At 41.0% G+C, this 22500-nt stretch overlaps 1 protein-coding gene and 1 long non-coding RNA gene across 5 annotated transcripts in view; one reads left to right on the forward strand and one right to left on the reverse strand.

The window, feature by feature from the left end:
* Positions 1–15013, reverse strand: part of LOC127627828 (cingulin-like protein 1) — a 66275-nt gene extending 51262 nt beyond the window's left edge. For 2 of the 4 annotated variants that reach the window (XM_052104403.1, XM_052104400.1), the window contains exon 1: positions 14932–15013. The gene's annotated coding sequence lies outside the window, so the exon portion shown is untranslated. Of the gene's footprint in view, positions 1–59; positions 422–14931 lie in introns of those variants that run through there. The other 2 variants (XM_052104402.1, XM_052104401.1) reach the window with 2 other exon arrangements.
* LOC127627850 (uncharacterized) overlaps positions 1–22500 on the forward strand; it is a 258329-nt gene that overhangs the window by 58481 nt on the left and 177348 nt on the right. The window lies entirely within an intron of this gene.

The following is a 22500-nucleotide window of genomic DNA, read 5'->3' on the forward strand; positions in this document are numbered from 1 at the left end:
CAATGTTTCTGAGCAACTTTCAGTAATAAAAACCCAATAAAAGCACATTATTAACTCACCTTTACTGAACTCGGTTTTAGCTAAAACGCTTCATCATTCAGCTTTAGCTTTAAAAGCAGCTCGTCATATTCCTCGCTGTGTGGAGCATCAAGGTGATTCATCAAATGAGTTAAAAATGATAACTGTAATTCTGCCTCATTAAACTCTAGCGGTGCAAAGCTCCTTTCATTGTCACCCAATTCAAATGAATTACACACAAGAGACATTTACTATCAATCAATCTAATCCAATGATATCCAGACATGTTCAAGTGTGACTTGTGTCCAAACACGATTTGGGGCCATTATGCATAATTCATCCAGAACGTTTATGGTCAGACGGGTTTCATTTATAGTCATGCATGCGGTCTATCCGGAGGCGTGTGTTGTGCCATGTGTCCGACACAAGAACACATCTGTACAAAGTTCTGTGACGGCGTCTTGAGGTATGCACAAACATTCTGTGATCTGGGTGTGTGCGGGTGGGGCTGTGAACTCAATTGGTGGCTGTCAGACAGAATATGCACCTTTGTGTGCACATGTGTGTGTGTGTGTGTGTGTGTGTGTGTGTGCGTGCGTGCGTGCGCTTGGGTGGGGTTGTTGAAGTGTTGTTCACTAGTTTTAAGAGGTGAAGGGCTTTCGGTTAAAACACACACTGTTTCAATTTTACTTCTGTTACATCCCAGTGTACTTTGCAATTTACGGTTATCTCACGGTCAGGTCAGGCAGGCGTTGAGATAAAAAGCTGGTTTATAATTACCAAACCACTGATAAATACATTAAAACACTAAATAACCACCACAGAGTCTGTCGTATAGATCTAGAGACCTTTCATACCTGCAAAAACCAGTAAAAGTGAGTAATATGTGGATATGAGGGTTGAACTTTGACCTTTAGAACTTCATGTTTCAATTAAGGGTCAACGATCAAATTCTTCAGCCATTAGAAACCAACTAGTGCCTTTACACCGCCATCAAATTACATATTTTTGTAATATTTTCCTGTAAATAAATAAATAAATAAATATCCTTAAAACAAGAAACACTACCCGAGAGGCAGAATGGAAGTTTTTACACAAATCGAATAAAATTTAATTGGCAATTGTCATGAAAAGCTTCAGTTTTGAAAATGAACAGGAAACACAACCCATTTTACTGCTATCAGGGCATATTTACGAATAAAACAGATTCAACAAGGAGACAATGTGAGAGACTCTATTTTATACACATGTAATTGATTGGATGGTGTAAAGTAGAATGACTGACACTCACTCACTCACACACACACACTCTCTCTCTCTCTCTCTCTCTCTCACACACACTCACACACTCTCTCTCTCTCACGCACACTCTCTTTCTCACACTCTCTCTCTCTCTCTCTCTCTCACACACTCACTCACTCTCACACACACTCACTCTCACACACACACTCACTCACTCTCTCTCACACACACACACTCACTCTCTCTCACACACACACACTCACTCACTCTCACTCTCACACACACACTCACTCACTCTCACACTCACTCTCTCTCTCACACACACACACTCACTCACTCTCTCACTCTCTCTCTCTCACACTCACACACACTCACTCTCACACACACTCACTCTCACACACACTCACTCTCACTCTCTCTCTCTCTCTCTCACACACACACTCACTCTCTCACACACACACTCACTCTCTCACACACACACTCACTCTCACACACACACTCACTCACTCACTCTCACACACTCTCTCTCTCTCACACACTCTCTCTCTCACACTCACTCACTCACTCTCTCACACACACACACACACTCACTCACTCACTCACTCACTCTCACACACACACACACACACTCACTCACTCTCACACACACTCACTTACTCTCTCTCACACACACACACTCACTCTCTCACACACACTCACTCACTCACACACACTCACTCACTCACTCACTCTCACACACACTCACTCACTCACTCACTCTCACACACACTCACTCACTCACTCTCACACACACACACACTCACTCACACTTTGCTGTTTCGAAAGGAAATTGGTACTTTAAAATCACCAAAGTGGCGTTCAACTGATCAGATAGTATCAGTATAGTCAGGACATTACTGCATCATCAATATTTGGAAAAAAGTCATTTTTGATCAAATCTAGACAGCTGCATCACTCCAACACATAATCCTTGAGTAATCGTGCTAAACTGATCATTTGGTGCTAGAAAATCTCTTGCCATTATATCAAACACAGCTGAAAGATATTTGGTTCATTAAATGAAGCTTAACATTGTCTGTGTTTGTGTTTGAGTTGCCACAGTATGTAATAGACTGGCATGTCTTAAGGTCAATATTAGGTCAAACATGGCAGAACAGCTTTCTCTAGAAACTCATCAGTCAATCATTGTTTTAAGGAATGAAGCGATACAATGCTTGAAATAAGATTTCACACAAAGGTGTAACTACAGTCTTCAAAGACAAAGCACAACTGTCTCTAACAAGGACAGAAAGAGATGTGGAAGACCAGATGTGCAACTAAACAAGAGGAGAAGTACAACAGAGTCTCTAGTTTGAGACGCCTCACATGTCCTCCGCTGACGGCTTCATTGAATTCTACCCGCTAAACACCAGTTTCATGTACAACAGTAAAGAGAAGACTCAGGAGGACTTATGGGAAGAATTGCAAAAAAAGCCACTTTTGAAACAGAAAAACAAAAAGAAAAGGTTCGAGTGTGCAAATAAACGCAGATATTGGACAACAGATAATTGGAAAAGAGTGTTACGGATCTGAACCCCATTGAGCTGTTGTGGGATCAGCTGGACTGTAAGGTGTGTGAGAAGTGCCCGACAACACAGACTCATCTATGGCAAGTGCTTCAGGAAGTGTGGGGTGAAAGGTCAAGTGCTACAGGAAGTGTGGGGTGAAAGGTCACCTGAGTATCTGGACAAACTGACAGCTGGAATAGCAAGAATCTGTAAAGCGGTCATTGCTGCACGTGGAGGATGTATTGACGAGAACTCTTTCAAGTTAAGAACTTGATTTCTAGATGTAAATCAGTGGTTGTGTTTGAAAACCGAGTGAGCTGCCTATCTAGACAGCAACCTGATGAAAACACTGCTGTCTCAGTTTAGAACACAGCCTTTGTCAGGTATCGTTCACAGCGTGCTCATGATCACTATACATGTTTTATGTGATATATAACACCATATATAAATCTCTAGTCAGGCCAAAATGTCACAAGTCTAAAAGCTGAAAACACGGATGTTATACCCGTCAACACTAAATATCCCTCAGTGATGACATGCATCCGACTGGCTGATGTCCAAAAACACTTCTCATTCACTGGCCTCCACTGTTGCCATGACAACATGACTCATTCCATTGGAATTCCCTGTAAAAGTTCTTGCCTCCTGGACAAATTCCAAAACACACCCCGAGTGTTGTTGCTAGGAGATGGCAGATGCTGTAGCACTGCAAAATACAATGACCTTACTTCGTCTACAAGGTCAGACTTTCACGACATGGCAGAGAAAACCAAGAACGTCCAACTGAACCGTCACTGTTCCTGGGCTTTTAAACACGGTAAACAACAGTATTTGGAATCTACACACAGACGACTGCATGAAAACTCTGAGCTAATCATTACCGAGAGAGTGGAGTAAGAATACAACATTAAGATAAGAGAATTTGACAGGTCGTTTACCCTACTGGACAAAAAGATCAGCTCATACAATGGCAGCTGGTTTGGTGCTGGTCCAAGGTGGTCAACCTGTTCACTACCCTGATCAAAATGTGCAACTAGTTCAAAACCAGGTCTGCTAGCTGGTAGTCCAGCTAATCGAGCATCTAAATCCAGCTTGGAACATGGCAGCTGGTTTGGTACTGGTCTAAGGTGGTCCACCAGCTCTAACTAGCTTGACCTAAATTGCAAACTAGTTCAAAACCAGGTCTGCCAGCTGGTAGTCCAGCTAACAGACCATCTAAACCAGCTTGGAAAATGGCAGCTGGTTTGGTACTGGTCTGAGGTGGTCCACCAGTTCTAAATTGCCTCACTCAAATAGAAAACTAGGTCAAATCCAGGTCTCCCAGCTGGTAGTCTAGCTCATCATCCATCTAAACCAGCTTGGAACATTGTAGCTGGTTTGATTGTGGTCCAAGGTGGTCAACCTGCTCACTACCCTGATCAAAATGGACAACTAGTTCAAAACCAGGTCTGCCAGCTGGTAGTCCAGCTAATCGAGCATCTAAACCAGCTTGGAACATGGCAGCTGGTTTGGTGCTGGTCAACCTGCTCACTACCCTGATCAAAATGGACAACTAGTTCAAAACCAGGTCTGCCAGCTGGTAGTACAGCTGATCGAGCATCTAAATCCAGCTTGGAACATTGTAGCTGGTTTGATTGTGGTCCAAGGTGGTCCACCAGCTCCAACTAGCCTCACTCAAATAGCCAAATAGATTAAAACCAGATCCACCAGCTTATTGTGCAGCACATCAAACACTTAAAACTAGCTTGAAGCATTGTAGCTGGTATGGTGCAGGTCCAAGGTGGTCCACCAGCTCTTACTAGACCGACCCAAATAGGCAACTAGTTAGGAAGCTAATAGACCTTCTAAACACGCTTGGAACACAGCAGCTGGTTTGATGCGTCCATGGTGGTTTAACAGCTAATGTGCCCAAGTCGGTTCAACTAGTCAGAACCAGGTCCACCAGCTTATAGTCCAGCTAATTGACCATTTAATACAGTTTGGAACATTTTAGCTAGTTTAGTGCTGGTCCCAGGTGGTATACGTCTATTACTAGCCTGACACAGATAGCCAACTAGGTCAAAACCAAGTCAACCACCTTTTAGTCTAGCTAATCAAACCCAGATTGAAATATGGCAGCTAGTTTGTTGTATGTCCATGATGGTCTATCATCTCTAGCTGACGTGACCAAGATGGTCCAACTGATCGGAACCAGGTCCACCACCTTGTAGTTCAGCTAAACAACAAATCTACTTTAGACCAGCCTGGAACATTGTAGCTGGTTTGTAGCTGTTCCAAGGTGGTCCACCAGCTCTAATGAGCCTGACACAAATAGCAAACTAGGTCAAACCCAGGTCTACCAGCTGGTAGTCTAGCTCATCAACCATCTAAACCAGCTTGGAACATTGTAGCTGGTTTGATGCTGGTCCAAGGTGGTCTACCAGCTCTAATGAGCCTGACCCAAATAGCAAACTAGGTCAAACCCAGGTCTACCAGCTGGTAGTCTAGCACATCAACCATCTAAACCAGCTTGGAACATTGTAGCTGGTTTGATGCTGGTCCAAGGTGGTCTACCAGCTCTAATGAGCCTGACCCAAATAGCAAACTAGGTTAAAAAAAAAAACAGGTCCATCATATGGTAGTCCAGCTCATAAACCATTTAAACCAACTTGGGCCAGCTAATGACCATGTACAACCAGTTAGCATCTGAAGCTAGCATTGGCTAGATGTTCCAGTAGGATTCAGATCATTAATGCAAATCCAGAAAACTAAGAATTTGGCTTGATGTCAAACAGTTAATAAAAGCAAAGCTTTGGGTGTTATAATGGGACTATGAGCACAGCTGGGAATTAGGCATTCAGGCCTGTTGTTAACATTCACAAGAGCTTCAGAACGAGTGCTTTGCTAGCATGTTCTGTTGTGTATCTCTGGCCACATATCTCCTGTTATGCCCTCATGCCCCTGGCTGCACAATCAGCCAATGATTACTGAGAAAAGATCACATTTTAGATGCAATTTAGGCGATTGGAGAGATGGTGTGCGCTTATTCCCCCCTCAGCAACCACTAACCAGTATTCTGAACAGAAGACATATACACATGGTTGATTAGACTAATTGCTAGATGGTTACAAAATGCAAACTCATGCTCAAAATAGATTAGGTCATTATGTCAAATTATCACCACAAAACGGAGGTGAGTTTCTGTAGGTTGGAGAGGTTTCGTTTGAGATCGTGCATCTAAATCCAGGTTTTCAAAGATGACGAATAGCTCGTTTAAACACTTGCATTAGGAATATGTCAGACTCGGATGACAACACTTGAATCCGACTGACTGAAAGTAATAATTCAAGCAAAACACACACAAAGAGAGACTTACTTCCAAAAACACAAGGACACAAGAATGTATTGAAATGTCTAGACACCAGAGCAATGGCTCTTAGAAGTATCTGGACAATTTAGTCACACAAAATGTGAATGTCATTGTGTTATATAACAACATATCCAACCCAAAATATCACAAGCAACATTTCAAGCGAGTTTGTGAGGTTTGCAAAGATAAAACAATAGGAGTTAGTGTTAAAAATGAAGGTTGATAGTGAACGTGCTGAACTCCATCTGTGGTTGCTCTGCTAGGACACCTGTGTGAACAACATACATCTACTGACTACTGACTTAAGTGTCCACAAACTTTAACCAATGTTTCTGATTAAATGCATCAACTAGACAAAAAAAATCAACTAGGCCTGATGGTAGTCCAGCTAACAGACCATCTAAACCAACTTGGAACAAGGCAGCTGTTTTGGTGCTGGTCCAAGGTGGTCCACCAGCTCCAACTAGCCTGACCCAAATAGCAAACTAGGTCAAACCCAGGTCTACCAGCTGGTAGTCTAGCTCATCAACCATCTAAACCAGCTTGGAACATTGTAGCTGGTATGGTGCTGGTCCCAGGTGGTCCACCAGCTATAACTAGCCTGACCCAAATAGCAAACTAGGTCAAACCCAGGTCTACCAGCTGGTAGTCCAGCTCATCAACCATCTAATCCAGCTTGAAACATTGCAGCTGGTTTGGTACTGGTCTAAGGTGGTCCACCAGCTCTAACTAGCCTGACCCAAATAGCAAACTAGGTCAAACCCAGGTCTACCAGCTGGTAGTCTAGCTCATCAACCATCTAAACTAGCTTGGAACATTGTAGCTGGTATGGTGCTGGTCCAAGGTGGTCCACCAGCTATGACTAGCCTGACCCAAATAGCAAACTAGGTCAAACCCAGGTCTACCAGCTGGTAGTCTAGCTCATCAACCATCTAATCCAGCTTGAAACATTGCAGCTGGTTTGGTACTGGTCTAAGGTGGTCCACCAGCTATAACTAGCCTGACCCAAATAGCAAACTAGGTCAAACCCAGGTCAACCAGCTGGTAGTCTACCTCATCAACCATCTAAACCAGCTTGGAACATTGTAGCTGGTATGGTGCTGGTCCAAGGTGGTCCACCAGCTATAACTAGCCTGACCCAAATAGCAAACTAGGTCAAACCCAGGTCAACCAGCTGGTAGTCTAGCACATCAACCATCTAAACTAGCTTGGAACATTGCAGCTGGTTTGTTACTGGTCTAAGGTGGTCCACCAGCTATAACTAGCCTGACCCAAATAGCAAACTAGGTCAAACCCAGGTCAACCAGCTGGTAGTCTAGCTCATCAACCATCTAAACTAGCTTGAAGAATTGTAGCTGGTATGGTGCTGGTCCAAGGTGGTCCACCAGCTCTTACTAGCCCGACCCAATTAGCCAACTAGTTAGGAAGCTAACAGACCTGTCCAAAGTGTCCAAATACTTTGTTATCCAATGTTTCTGATTAAGTTCAAAATGCATCAACTAGGCTAAACGAAAGATCTGTTGACGTGGTTGAAACAGCATTTTTTAGCACATCAGCCAGTGCTGGACCCACCTTCACGGTTACGTAAAGGTTGTTTGCTCACATGTTGATGAACAGAGTGGATCTTGAACACCTTATCTCACACAATCACAAAGATTTGATCCTAATCTACAGGGTTTACACGGTCATGGAAAACCTGGAAATAACAGACTTTCAGGCCTGGAAGAGACCTAAAAATATATATATTTAAAATAAAATCGTTAAAAGTCTAAAGGGCTAGAAACCCTGAATCAAATCTGACAGACAGGGGGAGATATTCACCCGCTCCTCAGAGAAAGTTACTTTGAAAAAACCCAACAAACTCCATCCTAATTAGCCGTGATGTGGAGCTTAATTGTGCTGGAGACAGAAGCCAATCAAGAAGAAATAATTGGTGACCAAATATTGGGCGGTTGCCAAGCTGTGGGTTTGAGAGGCGCGCAGATCCTTCGGGGAGCCGCACAAATACCCGGCAACCGACTTCACATGCAAATCAGACCACAATGAAATGCAAGACACCAAAACAGCAAGGAACAAGCAGGTGATAGAAAACACATACGGGCCACCGCATAAAAAAGAAAGAATTTTATTAGCAATATTTTTGTCTTTTTTAAGGATGCTTTTTGCTGTAAAAAAAAGCACAAAAATACTGATCCCAGCCCACATGCATTTGGTATTTTGGAAACATCAGCTTGTTTCTGGCAAACACAGAGTTAATGGCATTTTAGGTGTGGCCGTTAAAAAGGTTCAGAGAACATCTAAAATGATTACATGTGAAACAGCCAAAGGCAACTCAAGAAATGAGCTAATGCGTCCAACAAATAACATTTAAATAAGGAGATTATCTGAAAAATTACACCTATTGACACATCACAACATGACATTATTAGGCATGTTGAGCGCATTTATTTGTGTGTATTCGCCAGATATAACCTTCAAATCTGGTGCAAAACTATATAATTGAAAGCATGCATGGTCCGAGCATGTACATGAACACTTTCTAAATCATAAATATTGAGCAGAGTGCTCACTCGGCACAACACGTGATGCTGAATTATGCAGAATAAGAACACATGCTACAGACCTCCAGCCTCACTCACTGAAGACACCGTCCTGCACACAGGAGAAAGTGAACATGGCTGAACATACAGTAGCTCAGGTGGGACATAGGGCTGGGCTCTGAGGAACGCCCTAGGCAGTGTGCACGCTCGCTGCATAGTGTGGAATGACAGGCGTGTAATTAGACCGCATGAGCAAAGGCATTAAATAAATACCCTGAGCATGCTGCAGTCTCAATTATGAACAGTAGAATCATAATGTGAGGGTGTAGTTTTATATATATTTGATTAAGTACTGTGGTGCTCTCAGATGGTAACACTACAGTACTAAATAATTAACATCATCATATATCATAATATTGACATGGTAGTCCAAAGATTATAGTGCCGTTTATATGGAACTTGTCCAAAAAATGTTAGTGTTGCCTACACATCGAAAAACACATGGTAGTACCATGATAAAGGTCCAAAAGCATGGGATTACCATTGTAAATGTCCAAAAGAACACGGTGTTACCATTACTCGTGTCCAAAAGCACGGTCTTACCACAGTAAATGTCCAAAAGAACACAGTGTTACCATTACTCGTGTCCAAAAGCACGGTCTTACCACAGTAAATGTCCAAAAGAACACGGTGTTACCATTACTCGTGTCCAAAAGCACGGTCTTACCACAGTAAATGTCCAAAAGAACACAGTGTTACCATTACTCGTGTCCAAAAGCACGGTCTTACCACAGTAAATGTCCAAAAGAACACGGTGTTACCATTACTCGTGTCCAAAAGCACGGTCTTACCACAGTAAATGTCCAAAAGAACCCAGTGTTACCATTACTCGTGTCCAAAAGCACAGCCTTACCACAGTAAATGTCCAAAAGAACCCAGTGTTACCATTACTCGTGTCCAAAAGCACGGCCTTACCACAGTAAATGTCCAAAAGAACACCGTGTTACCATTACTCATGTCCAAAAGCACGGCCTTACCACAGTAAATGTCCAAAAGAACACGGTGTTACCATTACTCGTGTCCAAAAGCACGGTCTTACCACAGTAAATGTCCAAAAGAACACCGTGTTACCATTACTCGTGTCCAAAAGCACGGTCTTACCACAGTAAATGTCCAAAAGAACACGGTGTTACCATTACTCGTGTCCAAAAGCACGGTCTTACCACAGTAAATGTCCAAAAGAACCCAGTGTTACCATTACTCGTGTCCAAAAGCACGGTCTTACCACAGTAAATGTCCAAAAGAACCCAGTGTTACCATTACTCGTGTCCAAAAGCACGGCCTTACCACAGTAAATGTCCAAAAGAACCCAGTGTTACCATTACTCGTGTCCAAAAGCACAGCCTTACCACAGTAAATGTCCAAAAGAACCCGGTGTTACCATTACTCGTGTCCAAAAGCACGGCCTTACCACAGTAAATGTCCAAAAGAACACCGTGTTACCATTACTCGTGTCCAAAAGCACGGCCTTACCACAGTAAATGTCCAAAAGAACACGGTGTTACCATTACTCGTGTCCAAAAGCACGGCCTTACCACAGTAAATGTCCAAAAGAACACCGTGTTACCATTACTCGTGTCCAAAAGCACGGTCTTACCACAGTAAATGTCCAAAAGAACACCGTGTTACCATTACTCATGTCCAAAAGCACGGTCTTACCACAGTAAATGTCCAAAAGAACCCAGTGTTACCATTACTCGTGTCCAAAAGCACAGCCTTACCACAGTAAATGTCCAAAAGAACCCAGTGTTACCATTACTCGTGTCCAAAAGCACGGCCTTACCACAGTAAATGTCCAAAAGAACCCAGTGTTACCATTACTCGTGTCCAAAAGCACGGCCTTACCACAGTAAATGTCCAAAAGAACCCAGTGTTACCATTACTCGTGTCCAAAATCACGGCCTTACCACAGTAAATGTCCAAAAGAACCCAGTGTTACCATTACTCGTGTCCAAAAGCACAGCCTTACCACAGTAAATGTCCAAAAGAACCCAGTGTTACCATTACTCGTGTCCAAAAGCACGGCCTTACCACAGTAAATGTCCAAAAGAACACGGTGTTACCATTACTCGTGTCCAAAAGCACGGCCTTACCACAGTAAATGTCCAAAAGAACACCGTGTTACCATTACTCGTGTCCAAAAGCACGGCCTTACCACAGTAAATGTCCAAAAGAACCCGGTGTTACCATTACTCGTGTCCAAAAGCACGGCCTTACCACAGTAAATGTCCAAAAGAACACGGTGTTACCATTACTCGTGTCCAAAAGCACGGTCTTACCACAGTAAATGTCCAAAAGAACCCAGTGTTACCATTACTCGTGTCCAAAAGCACGGTCTTACCACAGTAAATGTCCAAAAGAACCCAGTGTTACCATTACTCGTGTCCAAAAGCACAGCCTTACCACAGTAAATGTCCAAAAGAACCCAGTGTTACCATTACTCGTGTCCAAAAGCACGGCCTTACCACAGTAAATGTCCAAAAGAACCCAGTGTTACCATTACTCGTGTCCAAAAGCACAGCCTTACCACAGTAAATGTCCAAAAGAACACGGTGTTACCATTACTCGTGTCCAAAAGCACGGCCTTACCACAGTAAATGTCCAAAAGAACACGGTGTTACCATAGCAGTAAATTTGCTGCATGTTTGCCAGAACTCTCGATCATTTTTTTATAATCGAAGATAAGCATGTTGTGTTGTCTAATTATGAAGCGCACAAGAATGACAAACTCCCGAGATATTTTCATAGGTTTCATGCTGGGCGTTTTATATATGAAAAGCGGCGGGCGAGACCTTCATTCTGAACATACCTTCACTGTATGTTCTCAAGACTGTTAAATGCATTCCATGCATTCAGATCACAAAATTCACTAACTCTAAATACATTTAGTCAACATATTACATAAGATGATAAATGATGGTAAATCTGAATATTTCATCACCTGACGTTGCATAACTCGCCGCTCTAAGAGACATTACGTATTGTAACGCAATCGCATGATGGCAAGAAATGGAATGTGTGCAAGGTTAAATTGTAACAATGACACTTTCACCTCTGCAATGTTACATGAATGAGTCAGTGTTTTTTAAATGGTCACCATGGCAACATCATGGAAAGTTTTAATAACAACAGACATGAGGTAAAAGCACATTAAACATTACGAGCGATTGGCACATCAGACAATGTACATGAGGGTGGTGCACATACCTGAGTGTTTGTTTTACTGATATCTGGCATAAAAAAACTAACGAATTTCCCCAACGAATGAAAAACTGAATAGCATTCCATATTTCATACATCACTAATTTTCTCCTCCTGAGGCACCTTCTGACAGATACTGTATGTTTATTGAGACTTCAAGATGTCCAATCACACATCTTGGTCATACATTTGCCTTACATTTGATTAGACATCTAGAAATAGTGCAGAATCTTCTCAAAATCCTAAAACGGTGTTTATTGGACAACTTGAGGTTACATGAAAAAAATACAGCATTTAAAGCACTGTTGACACAACTGTTTATAATTTTGTTTAGCAGTTAAATATATTAATTTGTCAAAAATAATGTTCTCTGACGGTACCAGTGAGTCACCAGGAAAAAGAAAATACACCCTGCTGAAATTGACCAACATTTTTCTTGCATTCTGCAATTATCCCGAGACAATAGAGCCACTCCTGCCGCTGTTGTATCTGCTTTTGTTTTGGCAGTATGTGAACACCCATCACATCAATACCAGCACTCCAAAAACACTTTTACTAGTTTTGCTGGTCTGATGACCACCCTCTAGTGAAAAGAAGGAATCCGTCCTGATAAATACCAAAGTAATCACAACTTTCACCTGTCAGGCGGATCACATTCCTCTGAGCAATGATACTCACTCTGAGGAAATCCTTTATACTGAGTCAGAGATTAGAAAGGACAAACATGCTACTTTAATCCTTCAGTTTTATGGTATAAATCAAAGTATTTATAGACCATTTGTATATTGCAAGGTACTAAGAATACCATCATTATGGTATAAGCATATAAAAATGGTATTACTTTAGTATGTGTCCAAAAATGGTAAAACTATGGTACTGCGATGGTACATGTCCAAAAACATGGTACTGCGATGGTGCATGTCCAAAAAACGCCGTACTGCGATGGTGCATGTCCAAAAACATGGTATTGCGATGGTACATGTCCAAAAAACGCCGTACTGTGATGGTACATGTCCAAAAACATGGTACTGCGATGGTGCAGGTCCAAAAAAACGCCGTACTGCGATGGTGCAGGTCCAAAAAACGCCGTACTGCGATGGTGCAGGTCCAAAAAACGCCGTACTGCGATGGTGCAGGTCCAAAAAACGCCGTATTGCGATGGTGCAGGTCCAAAAAAACACCGTATTGCGATGGTGCAGGTCCAAAAAAACGCCGTACTGCGATGGTGCAGGTCCAAAAAAAACGCCGTATTGCGATGGTGCAGGTCCAAAAAACAGCGTACTGCGATGGTGCAGGTCCAAAAAACGCGGTACTGCGATGGTACATGTCCAAAAAACGCCGTACTGCGATGGTACATGTCCAAAAAACGCCGTACTGCGATGGTACATGTCCAAAAAACGCCGTACTGCGATGGTACATGTCCAAAAAACATGGTATTGCGATGGTACATGTCCAAAAACATGGTACATGTCCAAAAAACGCCGTACTGCGATGGTACATGTCCAAAACACATGGTACTGCGATGGTACATGTCCAAAACACATGGTACTGCGATGGTACATGTCCAAAACACATGGTACTGCGATGGTACATGTCCAAAACACATGGTACTGCGATGGTACATGTCCAAAACACATGGTACTGCGATGGTGCATGTCCAAAAACATGGTACATGTCCAAAAAACACATGGTACTGCGATGGTACATGTCCAAAAAACACATGGTACTGCGATGGTACATGTCCAAAAAACACATGGTACTGCGATGGTACATGTCCAAAAAACACATGGTACTGCGATGGTACATGTCCAAAAAACATGGTACTGCGATGGTACATGTCCAAAAACATGGTACATGTCCAAAACACATGGTACTGCGATGGTACATGTCCAAAAAACATGGTACTGCGATGGTACATGTCCAAAAACATGGTACATGTCCAAAACACATGGTACTGCGATGGTACATGTCCAAAAACATGGTACTGCGATGGTACATGTCCAAAAAACACATGGTACTGCGATGGTACATGTCCAAAAACATGGTACATGTCCAAAAACATGGTACTGCGATGGTACATGTCCAAAAACATGGTACATGTCCAAAACACATGGTACTGCGATGGTACATGTCCAAAAACATGGTACTGCGATGGTACATGTCCAAAAACATGGTACATGTCCAAAAAACACATGGTACTGCGATGGTACATGTCCAAAAACACATGGTACTGCGATGGTACATGTCCAAAAAACATGGTACTGCGATGGTACATGTCCAAAAACATGGTACATGTCCAAAACACATGGTACTGCGATGGTACATGTCCAAAAACATGGTACTGCGATGGTACATGTCCAAAAACATGGTACATGTCCAAAACACATGGTACTGCGATGGTACATGTCCAAAACACATGGTATTGCGATGGTACATGTCCAAAACACATGGTATTGCGATGGTACATGTCCAAAACACATGGTATTGCGATGGTACATGTTCAAAAAACGCCGTACTGCGATGTTACATGTCCAAAAAACATGTTACATGTCCAAAACACATGGTATATAACAACAACATAGAATTGGCATTGCATGTGCCCAGACATCATGGGATCTTCACAATACATGTCTAAAAACCATTGTAGTAACATGGTAAATGTTGATAGTTTGTTTGGCGTCACACATCTCTCAGCTAACTTTGAATTCGCAGGAGTATTTTCTTATTATTCTTATTAATGACGTAAATTTGAGGAATTTCAGTCATATTTAGAGAAACTTTATAAACATGTGAAGCCAACAGCGGTTCACGTTACATGATGAATATTTTACCTCTCACACTTTGACCTTCTGATCACACTCGACAGCTCAACTACACATTTCTGTAGAAGATCAAACAGTCTCGAGACTTCCGTTTACCTTGTAAAGTTCGTTTCGTGTAAATAAGAGCATGAGATGAAGTGAAATGAATTTACCGTTCAATCCGGATCACGATGTGTTTCCTCGCGTGTGTCGCAGGTGAATCTGAGCCCACTGCGAGCGCGCGGTGACTTTGACACATGGGCGGATCACCTGTGCAGGTCACAGGACACACCTGCACGGGTTTGAGTCACGCCCCCTATCAACACCTGCATCCAGCAGCAGGGCAACAGCGAGTTTACTGTGCTAATTCTGAGGCCATATTTGGGAATATTCTAGAGTTCACATGATCCCAAACAATTTGAGAAATTTTAAATGAGTTTTATTATTGTATCCTTTTATAACAAATCCAGTCTGAGGCTCCAATGTTCTTCAAAACACATGATCAAACTACTATTCAAAATGCTACAAATAAAGACACATTAATTATTGTTTTATTATTATTATTATTATTAGCTACAGTACATCTGTAGAAGCTTGGCATTAGCCACCATATAAATAAATAAAAAAAATAAAAAATAAATAACATCTTAAAGTTTCTGGAAGCTTCTTACACTGTTTGAAGAAGATTCCATACAATAACTAGAGTTACTATGGTGATGTTACTTTATGGTCTATTTTTGTGAAGGACACCATAAGGAGGGAATAATGCAATAATGTGTGTTTACAAAATATTTATTTTCAGCATAATTGTCCTACTGCAAAGTATTTTTAAAATGTTGTCTGGATTGAAATTTTAACAAGCTCACCGTCTCATCGTGACCTCGATTTTTGCTATTTTTTAAAGAAAAGTCATACAATAAATACATATATTAATAAATTAAATAAATAAATAAATTAATTAATTATTTATTTAAATAAATACATACATATATTGATAAATAAATGAAATACATAAATACATATATTAATTCATTAATAAATTAAATAAACAAATAAATACATATATTAATTAATAAATTAAATAAATATATAAATACATTCATTATCAAATAAATAAATTAAATAAATACAAACATTAATTGATAAATTATTTAAATAAATATATTAATTAATTAAATAAATAAATACATATATTAATTGATAAATTAAATAAATATATAAATACATTCATTATTAAATAAATAAATTAAATAAATACATATATGAATTGATAAATTAAATAAATCAATATATTAATTAATGAATTAATTAATTTAAATAAATACATATATTTATTGATAAATTAAACACATATATAAATTAATTAATTAATACATAAATAAATTAATGTATTAATTAATTTATTTATTTATTAATAATGTATATATTCTGTTTTAAATACACCTTCTTATCTAAAAAGTCTCCTTTTTATTTTCATTATTTAAACTTTTTAAGAGTCAGTACAGAACCACACTAACATGTCTGATTGCACCATTGTATTATTGGAAGCACCTTGAATTACTATGTCAATATCATGGTACAGGTATATAAATACATAAACATTCAGATTCTGATTGAGTTCATCATTAAATGTCAGTCATGTTTAATATGTGAGTGTGTGTGATTTCTGCATGAAGCCATTAACTCAGGAATGTTCTGCAATCGAGTTCCAGGGTGTGTGGGGGTGTGTGTGGGTGTGTGTGTGTGTGTGTGTGTGTGTGTGTGTGTGTGTGTGTGTGTGTGTGTGTGTGTGTGTGTGTGTGTGTGTGTGTGTGTGTGTGTGTGTGTGCAGATGAGTCAGACAGACCGACAGACATCAGTGATTGCTGATGATGTCATGGCATCATTTTGAAGTTTTGGGAGCGTGTGACACACACCTAAAACTCACTTAATTCCGCAGATGACAGGTCACACAGTGAAAACACGTGACTTGTGATGTCATCAGAGGATGCATTGCAGATCCGGTGTTTTAATAATACAGAAATGACAAAGGCCCCTTTTAAGAAGACACTTGCACTTTAAAACTGACATTTTTGATTTTTACTAGGAAACAGAGAAGTCTTGAAAAGGTGGCTTTATTTGCTCTTTTATATAATAACAATCTAAAATGAAAGTCTAATTGTATACAAATTGCAGTAAAACATTTACAGCACTGTGGTTAACATGGTAAATTTAGGTAAAACTTTGTATAGTTTGGGTCTGTTTGGTAACTTTGAACCATTCTTCCTTTTTTCTTTAATATTCACTTGGTATCCAAATTCTTTAAAAATGAATTATTAAATTGCTTGACTATTTCAGCTTCATATATATGGCAAATTTTACCCACATGATAGTAAAACATCAGCAGCATCATGTTACTGTGGACCGTTTATTTAAGGGAAGAATTTTCAAATGTTTTGTAGACATTTTGTATTTTTTAAGATGAAAACCTAAAACCAAGAAAAGCTCATGAGAGTCAGGAGTTGGCAAACCTGGCATCCAATTAATGAAATGAGATCGGAGGTGTGGGTTAGAGCTACTTTGACTTATAAAAAGCACTCCAAAGTTTGCTATTTACAAGAAGCATCTGCTGATATGGACCAAGAGATCTCAGAAGAATTGTTGCTTTGCATAAAGCTGGAAAGGGTTACAAAGTTGTCTTGAAGAGTTTAGATGTTCATCTGTTCACAGTTAGACAAACTGTCTATAAATGGAGGTGATTTAGTACTATAGGTACTCTCACTAGAAGTGGCCGTTAGATGTTCATCTGTTCAGAGTTAGACAAACTGTCTATAAATGGAGGTGATTTAGTACTATAGGTACTCTCACTAGAAGTGGCCGTTAGATGTTCATCTGTCCACAGTTAGACAAACTGTCTATAAATGGAGGTGATTTAGTACTATAGGTACTCTCTCTAGAAGTGGCCGTTAGATGTTCATCTGTTCACAGTTAGACAAACTGTCTATAAATGAAGATGATTTAGTACTATAGGTACTCTCTCTAGAAGTGGCCGTTAGATGTTCATCTGTTCACAGTTAGACAAACTGTCTATAAATGGAGATGATTTAGTACTATAGGTACTCTCACTAGAAGTGACCGTTAGATATTAATCTGTTCACAGTTAGACAAACTGTCTATAAATGGAGGTGATTTAGTACTATAGGTACTCTCACTATAAGTGGCCATTAGATATTCATCTGTCCACAGTTAGACAAACTGTCTATAAATGGATATGATTTAGTACTATAGGTACTCTCACTAGAAGTGGCCGTTAGATATTCATCTGTCCACAGTTAGACAAACTGTCTATAAATGGAGATGATTTAGTACTATAGGTACTCTCACTAGAAGTGGCCGTCCAGCCAAGATGGCTCAAAGGGAACACCGCAGAATGCTCAATGAGGTAAAGATGAACCCTAGTGTGACAGATAAAGACTTGAAGGAATCATTGGAACTGGTGAACATCTCTGTTCATGAGTCTACTATACTGAAAACATTAAACAGGTATGTGTTCATGGCAGAACATCATGAAGGAAGCTGCTGCTTTCCAACAGAAACATTTCTGCATGCCTGAGTGTATCACAGAGTAAAACAAGTAATTTCCATTTCCCAGTAGGTGGCGCTATGACTATAACTGAATATAGGCATGTAGATTTCAGGCCAACACTCTTATCAAACATGTGAAGTTGGTTGACTTCCTGTTGGGTTTAGGGCATGGGTCCAGAGACGTTTTTGTAGGTATTGGCATGTTACATAAGTGTACCAATTTTGGTACGTGTAGGTGAAACGTAGTGCAAAGCGCATTGATGAAAATGTATAGGTGCTGCTATCGATCCATTTTGCCACACCTAATTCTGAATCTGATGTACATTTCCGCCGCTTCTGATACATGTGCAAAGTTTCACGTGTTTCGAGTATGTTTAGGCCCTCAAAAATGCGATTAATTTAGGAAAAATATACTAAGCACCCAGAAGAACAATAGCGTCCTCGGTGCTCGGGTCCTAATCAACAAAGAAAACCGGCTAATTCCAAAGGGTTCACATACTTTTTCTCACCTCTGTTTATTGGATTCCCTCCATTATATTGATCAGTGAGTATCAGATAATTTGGCTCCATTTGTCAAAAAGCTACACTCAAATGTTTTGAAAATGGCACATTTATTGCTAGAGAGCGTCATGAACATGATGACATCACTGAGTAACTACAGGACGAGAAACTACAGGGGATGATGGAAGATGAACGTCAGAGGGAATGACACTCCTGCACAAAACCCGTTCAGATGCTTTCAGACAAAGCACAACAACAATTATAACAACTAAAACAAAATATGAATAAACGACACCACACGAGACATGAGACAGTAGAAAGTAGACAGGAGACATGAGACAGTAGACACGAGACAGTAGACATGAGACAGGAGACATGAGACATGAGACACGAGACAGTAGACATGAGACACGAGACACGAGACATGAGACATTAGACACGAGACATGAGACAATAGACACAAGACAGTAGACGTGAGACACGAGACAGTAGACATGATACACGAGACAGTAGACAGTAGATAGGAGACATGAGACAGGAGACAATAGACATGAGATATGAGACACAAGACAGTTGACATGAGACATGAGACAGTAGACATGAGACACAAGATACACGAGACAGGAGACACGAGACAGTAGACAGGAGACATGAGACACGAGACTGGAGAGATTAGACACGAGATACACGAGACATGAGACAGGAGACATGAGACACGAGACAATAGACAGTAGATATGAGACATGAGACAGTAGACATGAGACACAAGACACGAGACATTAGACACGAGATACACGAGACAGGAGACACGAGATACAGGAGACACGAGACATGAGACAGGAGACATGAGACATGAGACAGTAGAGAGTAGATAGGAGACATGAGACAGGAGACAATAGACACAAGACATGAGACACAAGACAGTTGACATGAGACATGAGACAGTAGACATGATACACAAGACACGAGACATTAGACACGAGACAGGAGACACGAGATACAGGAGACACGAGACATGAGACACGAGACAGGAGAGATTAGACACAAGATACACGAGACAGGAGATACACGAGACACGAGATACACGAGACATGAGACAGGAGACTTGAGATATGAGACAGGAGACATGAGACACGAGACACGAGACATGAGACACGAGACAGTAGACATGAGACATGAGACACGAGATACACGAGACACGAGATACACGAGACATGCTTTCAGACAAAGTATAACAATTATAACAACTAAAACAAAATATGAATAAACGACACCACACGAGACATGAGACATGAGACAGGAGACTTGAGACATGAGACAGGAGACACAAGACAGGAGACATGAGACACGAGACAGTAGACATGAGACACAAGACACGAGACATTAGACACGAGATACACGAGACAGGAGACACGAGATACAGGAGACACGAGACATGAGACACACGAGACAGGAGACATGAGACATGAGACAGTAGAGAGTAGATAGGAGACATGAGACAGGAGACAATAGACACAAGACATGAGACACAAGACAGTTGACATGAGACATGAGACAGTAGACATGATACACAAGACACGAGACATTAGACATGAGATACACGAGACAGGAGACACGAGACAGGAGACATGAGACAGGAGACAGTAGACACGAGACAGTAGACAGGAGACATGAGACACGAGACAGGAGAGATTAGACACGAGATACATGAGACATGAGACACGAGACAGGAGACATGAGACACGAGACAATAGACAGTAGACATGAGACACGAGACAGTAGACATGAGACACAAGACACGAGACATTAGACACAAGATACACGAGATACACGAGACAGGAGACAGGAGACTTGAGACACGAGACAGAAGACATGAAATGTTCTGAAAATGGCACATTTATTGCTAGAGAGCGTCATGAACATGATGACATCACTGAGTAACTACAGGACGAGAAACTACAGGGGATGATGGAAGATGAACGTCAGACACTCCTGCACAAAACCCGTTCAGATGCTTTCAGACAAAGTACAACAATTATAACAACTAAAACAAAATATGAATAAACGACACCACAAGAGACATGAGACACGAGACAGGAGACTTGAGACATGAGACAGGAGACACGAGACAGGAGACATGAGACACGAGACAGTAGACACGAGACAGGAGATACACGAGACACGAGATACACGAGACATGAGACAGGAGACTTGAGACACGAGACATGAGACACGAGACATGAGACACGAGACAGTAGACATGAGACAGGAGACATGAGACACGAGCTACACGAGGCACGAGATACACGAGACAGGAGACAGGAGACTTGAGACACGAGACAGGAGACATGAAATGTTCAGAAAATGGCACATTTATTGCTAGAGAGCGTCATGAACATGATGACATCACTGAGTAACTACAGGACGAGAAACTACAGGGGATGATGGAAGATGAACGTCAGACACTCCTGCACAAAACCCGTTCAGATGCTTTCAGACAAAGCACAACAATTATAACAAATAAAACAAAATATGAATAAACGACACCACACGAGACATGAGACACGAGACAATAGACAGTAGACATGAGACACCGAGACAGTAGACATGAGACACAAGACAATAGACAGTAGACATGAGACACCGAGACAGTAGACATGAGACACAAGACAATAGACAGTAGACATGAGACACGAGACAGTAGACATGAGACACAAGACAACAGACAGTAGACATGAGACACGAGACAGTAGACATGAGACACAAGACAATAGACAGTAGACATGAGACACGAGACAGTAGACATGAGACACAAGACAATAGACAGTAGACATGAGACATGAGACAGTAGACATGAGACACAAGACACGAGACATTAGACACAAGATACACGAGATACACGAGACAGGAGACAGGAGACTTGAGACACGAGACAGAAGACATGAAATGTTCAGAAAATGGCACATTTATTGCTAGAGAGCGTCATGAACATGATGACATCACTGAGTAACTACAGGACGAGAAACTACAGGGGATGATGGAAGATGAACGTCAGACACTCCTGCACAAAACCCGTTCAGATGCTTTCAGAGAAAGTACAACAATTATAACAACTAAAACAAAATATGAATAAACGACACCACAAGAGACATGAGACACGAGACAGGAGACTTGAGACATGAGACAGGAGACACGAGACAGGAGACATGAGACACGAGACAGTAGACACGAGACAGGAGATACACGAGACACGAGACATGAGACAGGAGACTTGAGACACGAGACATGAGACATGAGACACGAGACATGAGACACGAGACAGTAGACATGAGACAGGAGACATGAGACACGAGCTACACGAGACACGAGATACACGAGACAGGAGACAGGAGACTTGAGACACGAGACAGGAGACATGAAATGTTCAGAAAATGGCACATTTATTGCTAGAGAGCGTCATGAACATGATGACATCACTGAGTAACTACAGGACGAGAAACTACAGGGGATGATGGAAGATGAACGTCAGACACTCCTGCACAAAACCCGTTCAGATGCTTTCAGACAAAGCACAACAATTATAACAAATAAAACAAAATATGAATAAACGACACCACACGAGACATGAGACACGAGACAATAGACAGTAGACATGAGACACGAGACAGTAGACATGA

The sequence above is a fragment of the Xyrauchen texanus genome, chromosome 34 (genome assembly GCF_025860055.1).
Source record: "Xyrauchen texanus isolate HMW12.3.18 chromosome 34, RBS_HiC_50CHRs, whole genome shotgun sequence".
Classification (NCBI taxonomy): Eukaryota; Metazoa; Chordata; class Actinopteri; order Cypriniformes; family Catostomidae; genus Xyrauchen; species Xyrauchen texanus.